This window comes from Leptinotarsa decemlineata, unplaced genomic scaffold, assembly GCF_025532065.1.
Source record: "Leptinotarsa decemlineata unplaced genomic scaffold, Ldec_3_MD MMD2_tig00026358_RagTag_RagTag, whole genome shotgun sequence".
In the NCBI taxonomy this organism is placed as follows: domain Eukaryota; kingdom Metazoa; phylum Arthropoda; class Insecta; order Coleoptera; family Chrysomelidae; genus Leptinotarsa; species Leptinotarsa decemlineata.
Genome location: NW_027412703.1, coordinates 8269442 through 8275672, shown reverse-complemented (window position 1 = coordinate 8275672; position 6231 = coordinate 8269442). Strand labels below are relative to the sequence as shown.

The 6231-nt window shown below is 34.6% G+C and overlaps 1 long non-coding RNA gene across 1 annotated transcript; it reads left to right on the top strand.

The window, feature by feature from the left end:
- The first annotated feature begins 966 nt into the window (after positions 1-966).
- LOC141486544 (uncharacterized) lies at positions 967-5930 on the top strand. The gene is made up of 3 exons (XR_012467909.1): positions 967-1091; positions 1433-1636; positions 5812-5930. It is a non-coding gene; the product is annotated as an uncharacterized lncRNA (long non-coding RNA).
- The last annotated feature ends 301 nt before the right edge of the window (positions 5931-6231 follow it).

Below are 6231 nucleotides of genomic sequence, written 5' to 3'. Positions count from 1 at the left end.
AACTTCAACAAGTATAGGGGCTCTGGATCCTTTTCCCAGTCTATATATGTCGTTTATATGCTCTTCATTTACTCTAGACCCTAGATTTTTGTTCAGAGTATCAATAACTTTGTTGTTAAGATTTTCATTTTCCTTTTTCTCAATACCAAAAACAACAATATTATTTCGTTTTATTCTTCTTTCCAGTTTCGATTTCGATTTCGTGATTAGCCTCATTCAATTTTTGTATCAATTTACAAGTTGTTCTTTGAAACTCGTCTTTGACCTGATTGGTTTGATCCTGATTCGCTTTCAGTAGTAAATTATATAACTGGAGATGCTCCGCCGATAGATTTGTGGAATCGTTCATATTTGCAGCTATAAGTATTTGGTTTATAAATCACAAAGTGAGATTTCTCAAAATTCTCGTATTGTTGCCAAATTGTAACTCTTTTACAATTTGGCAACAATATGATTCACTTTGTGTATTTGAAACCGATTTCTGAAGTACAAAGGTCAATTTGTTGGGTGGAGTTCTCACAATTGGGAGGTGATTCAACATTTGGTGACGAAACTTCAACTTACTGACTATATCAGCAGCCGTATTTTCATTTGGTGGACTTTTCCAGATTTATCTCGCGCTCAATTTCACAATTTTTTGACTGTATTTGGGAGTAAACATCAAAACCATTTCATACAGTGCTGCCACATGTAACAATTCATGACTGACTTGGGTTATCGTGATAACAGTGAGAAATTATTTCTCATTACAGTGAGAAATTATTTGTCACTGTAATGGTGGATATTCTCACTGCGTGAGAAATCTTTCGTTCCGCAACGTATGAAAGCGATAAGAGAAGTGACACATTGTATAGCATCCGTAGAAAAAATACTTTTAAACTAGGGTTGATAATATTTTGAACACCCTACTTTGTGAACATTTCATTACTCTTGACAACCATTGAAAATGTCACTTTTAATGACAGTTGTAAAAGCAATTATGTCAGTTAAGAAAACACGTCAAACATTTGTTGGGAAAAATACTGTAAACATTATGTTGAGTTGATTTGGTTGAAACTATACTATATTTTGTAATATTTTTTAATTCAATGGTAAGTAGATACATAAGAACATTCTGATGTTGGCAAATAAATTAGATGGAATTGACTGATACTTGATAAAAATCGTTTGAGAATTCAAGTAACACCCCATCGTAAAATTTTCATTGAACAGTTTACAAAACGGAATAATGTGTTTAACACATGTTTCAGCTTCCCAGGCATGTTTACACTGATTTTGGAATAGGTACTGTTCAGTAAAAACCTCCTTATAAAGTGTTAGAAAATATAGAGGACCGAAATCAGCGTCAACTAAGTCGCACTAGTATAATATAGCCTTCATTAAATATACTTTAGTTTTCATGAATTGAGTTAACGTCATTCTTATTTCACAGTTACCGGTCTCCCAGCTCCACAAAGTGCACACGGAGCGCCACAAGCTGGCATTCCACAAAGTACGCCCAGTCCGTTTCCGACGGGAGGAGTTGGAGGAGTTCGCAGGACGCTCTCGGGCTGGAGAGAGTGGCGGAGAGCAGATCCAACATTAATCAACAGTTTATGGAGGAGCAAAATGGGCAACGGAATTCGAAAACAACTAGGTATATTGAACGAAAGTCATTTTTTATCGACTTCCTTTGGGTAAATTCAAAGATTTTTCACGTATTTGACAATTTTGACTATCAAAAAACGAGCTGAGAAATTATACACCAATTATAATCTCATGTGTTGGAGGCAAAATTTAAGCTTATACACAGTTATTCCTTCGCAAATTCTTCATGTTTCTCAATTCCCCAGATGTCTTTCGATATCTGTCTAAGACGTCAAAGGACATCTGTTGAGGAAGTTAAGAAATAAAAAGTATCAGCCAAGGAAAAACTGCGTAGTAACTTGAATTTTATCCAATTCTGAAGACAAAGGCAGATTTCAGCCCCCTATACGTTAACATCATCATTGTATAATTTCTTTTTCTTGTAGACCATATTAGCAAATACGAACATTTTCATTCGTGAAAAATACTTTGAATTTAAGCAAAACCTTTATTGTCTGTCTATCTGCTGTAGATAATTCATCTGCAATTGAAATATTTTTTTTCCTCAGTTGTTTGAGTTTCTCCTTATTGCTGAATAAAGATTTTTTCTGAAGGGCAGAAATAAATTCAACAAGTATAGGGGCTCTGGATCCTTTTCCCAGTCTATATATGTCGTTTATATGCTCTTCATTTACTCTAGACCATGGATGCACAGACCGCGGCCCGCCGGTCGAATACTGGTGGCCCGCCGACAGCAAAAATAATACTCTCGCATATTCGAAGAATATTTAAGTCTATTCCAGAATAAAACCAAAAAAAAAATATGTTCGAAAAGTAATTTGAATCTCGCGCGCGCGCTATTTGAATCTAGCGCCCAAAAATGCTAAGTCAAGTAACATCGCTTGCCGCCTTTATATAAAGTTCAAAATAGTAGAAGTAGAGAAATCTAGAATTTTCTAGCGCGGTGTGAGCAAGCGAGATAGCAATAGTCCCGAATTCCGGATTGCTCGCGTAAGTACGAGTAGATACACGAAGCTTCCAGAGTAGCATTCGCGGTATAAAAGCCACGTTAACCGCAGCGACCGACAGTTCGGTTTTAATTTGAGTGAAATGTCAACAGAAAGAAATAAGCGCGAAAATACAAAGCGAAGTAATAAGTGATTGAGAATAAGTGCAGTTTATTAGTGTTTTGGGGAGGCAATAGTTCTAGTGTTGATTTTGACTCGACTAGCCACTCTACATTCAACGTAGATTTCCTGTTAACCCGTCAAGTGCCGTGTATAATTGTATTGTGAAATCGTAAGTACAACTCTGTTATTAATAAGTGTTTCCCTACCTATTTAATCAATTCCAATCAAATTTAGCTTCAATGTTGGCCAAATATTAAAATAAAACAAAAAAATTACTATATTTTTATCAGAATTTCTCTTACTGTAATAATTACGTCATCATTTCAGATATAAAATCTGTATAAAAATCTTAAAATTTCTGAGGAATTTAATCAATTATTTTTGATAATTTAAAAAAGAATGGGTAATTTAAGTAGATACTGTAATTGTTTTTAGGTGCTGTGTTAATCCTACCCAGGATTAGAACGCAACATGGAGAAGCCAGGATCTAGTAAAAAACGTAAGGTTAAAGATGAAAATCGACAGTTTCAAGAAATTTGGACTGAGAAATACTTTTTTGTATGGTCGCATAACAAAGTCGTTTGTTTAATTTGCAAGAATTCTGTTGCGATTGCAAAGGAATATAATGTAAAAAGGCACTATGAAACGCAGCAACCTTCTTTTACCAAGTTTACAGGCGAATTAAGAAAGCAAAAAATGTTGTCTTTAAAACGGGAGCTTATTGGTCAGCAAGCTATGTTTACAAAACCCATTCAAGATTCAGAAACAGCTACAGAAGTTAGTTATGAAATTTCTCGAATGATAGCAAAGCGAAGTCGCCCCTTCAATGATGGCGATTTTGTTTGAGTTTGAGAAAATTCAACTGAATCGTATGACTATCCAAAGACGAATTATGTCTTCATCAGGTAATATTGCGGAACAATTAATTGAAAAAACTAAGATCATTGAATTTTTTTCATTAGCGCTCGACGAATCCACTGATATTAGTTCCACAGCTCAACTTCTCTTATTCATACGAGGTGTTACTCAAGATTTTGAAGTCTTAGAAGAGTTATTCGGAATGTGTTCATTGAAAGGTCAAATCAAAGGAGTTGATATACTCAATGTACTTTTGGATGAGTGTTCAAAAACTGATTTGGACTTATCAAAATTATCGGGAGTTGCGACTGACGGTGCTCCTTCGATGATTGGTGTCAATTCCGGGCTAGTTACTTTGCTGAAAAAGCATCTGCAAGGAAAAAACATAAACGCTGAAGATCTCATGCAGTTTCACTGCATTATACACCAAGAAACCCTCTGTTCTACAAAAATTGAATTTCAAAATGTCATGAAAGTGGTAGTTTCGACTGTAAATTTCATAAAATCACGAGGACTCAATCACAGACAATTCAAACAATTCCTTGATGACATCTAAAGAGAATACGGAGATTCACTGTATTATACAGAAGTAAGGTGGCTAAGCCGTGGATTAACACTGGAACGATTTCTAAATTTAATAGATGAAATTGGAATATTTCTGGCGGAAAAGCAAAGGGATGTCCCGGAACTTAAAAATCCTGATTGGTTGTGTGATTTGGCTTTTTTAGTTGACATTACAAATCATTTGAATGTCTTGAACACACGGCTTCAAGGCAAAAATCAACTGATATCTCAGCTCTACGCTCTTGTATAATCCTTTCAATGCAAGCTGACACTTTTCAGATCACAACTGAATTCTGGAAATTACAATCATTTTCCGAATTATAAGAAAATGGCTGAAAAATTCAACAATACTGCGATTAATTTCAGTTATGTAGAAAAGCTAGATATTTTGATTCAATCTTTTCAAGACAGATTTTCGGAGTTTAAAAAAGTGAAACCTCTGTTGGACATATTCAGCAATCCTTTCACGATTTCAGTTGAAAATGCGCCAGAGTCAATGCAGTTACAAATTATCGACATTCAAAACGATCAAGATTTACGCAACAAATTCAACGAAGGAGACTTGCTGAACTTTTACCGCTGCATTGATAAAAATGTGTACGAAAAGTTGCGCATAAACGCTCTGAAATGTGCCAGCTTATTTGGTTCTACCTATATATGTGAACAAACTTTTTCAATACTGAATAATAATAGAACAAAAAATCGAAACCGCCTTGCAAATGAAAGTTTGGAAGCAGTTTTACGTGTAAAGTAAATTTGAGCCAAATATAAAAAAGATTGTAAGCACTATGCAGTGCCACGCTTCAAATTAATACATTCTTTTTGAATTTAAATAAATTATTATAAATCCTTTATTGTCTTTAATTACCTATACTTCTGGCGGCCGGCCCGCCATCAGTTTATGATTTGCCCGAGTGGCCCCTAGTCTTCATAAGTCTGTGCAACCATGATCTAGACTCTAGATTTTTGTTCAGAGTATCAATAACTTTGTTGATAAGATTTTCATTTTCCTCTTTCTCAATACCAAAAACAACAATATTATTTCATTTTATTCTTCTTTCCAGTTCAACACATTTTTGTTTCAAAATTTCGATTTCGCGATTAGCCTCATTCAATTTTTGTATCAATTTTCAAATTGTTCTTTGAAACTCGTCTTTGACCTGATTGGTTTGGTCCTGATTCGCCTTCAGTAGTAAATTATATAACTGGAGATGCTCCGCCGACAGATTTGTGGAATCGTTCATAGTTGCAGCTATAAGTATTTGGTTTATAAATCACAAAATGAAGTTTCTCAAAATTCTCGCTATCTGTTACAATTTGGCTACAATACGATTCACTTGGTGTATTTGAAACCGATTTCTGAGGTACAAAGGTCAATTTGTTGGGTGGAGTTGTCACAATTGGGAGGTGATTCAACATTTGGTGACGGAACTTCAACTTACTGACTATATCAGCAGCCGTATTTTCATTCGGTGCACTTTTCCAGATTTATCTCGCGCTCAATTTCACAATTTTTTGACTGTATTTGGGAGTAAACATCACAACTATTTCATACAGTGCTGCCACATGTAACAATTCATGACTGTTACTTTGAATACTTTGAATTTAAGCAGTAACTTATCTTTGTAAACTAAAAAGTTTGTCCTTTCAATACGTATATAATGTCTTCCATTACAATTTTTATATTTTTTAGATTGTGGCAAGGTGAAAATACCAGAAAAGGGTTGATAAAAATGATTAGGTATGTTTTGACGAACTGAAAAAGTTTATGAATCAAAATAATGTGATAGTAATATATTTTTATGAAGGAAATACCAAGTAGCTATCATTCTTGTATAAGATTCGAACATGAAATCCCAGCTTTCAACTAAAGGAAGGGCATTCTTATGAACCTATTGGATTTCAAAAAAAAATTTAAGTGAATTCTACCCTAGAAGAACCATGTCAACCTTAGAGAGTTCAATTTCTTCACTTCTTTTCTCACTTCTTTTCACTTCTTATAAACAAAACACAAGCACTACAGGAAAAATCTTTGAGCGATGCCTGTGCGAAAGCATCGATTCATATCAGCTTTGAATCGATGGAAATTGAATCCATTCGAATAAACGTTCTC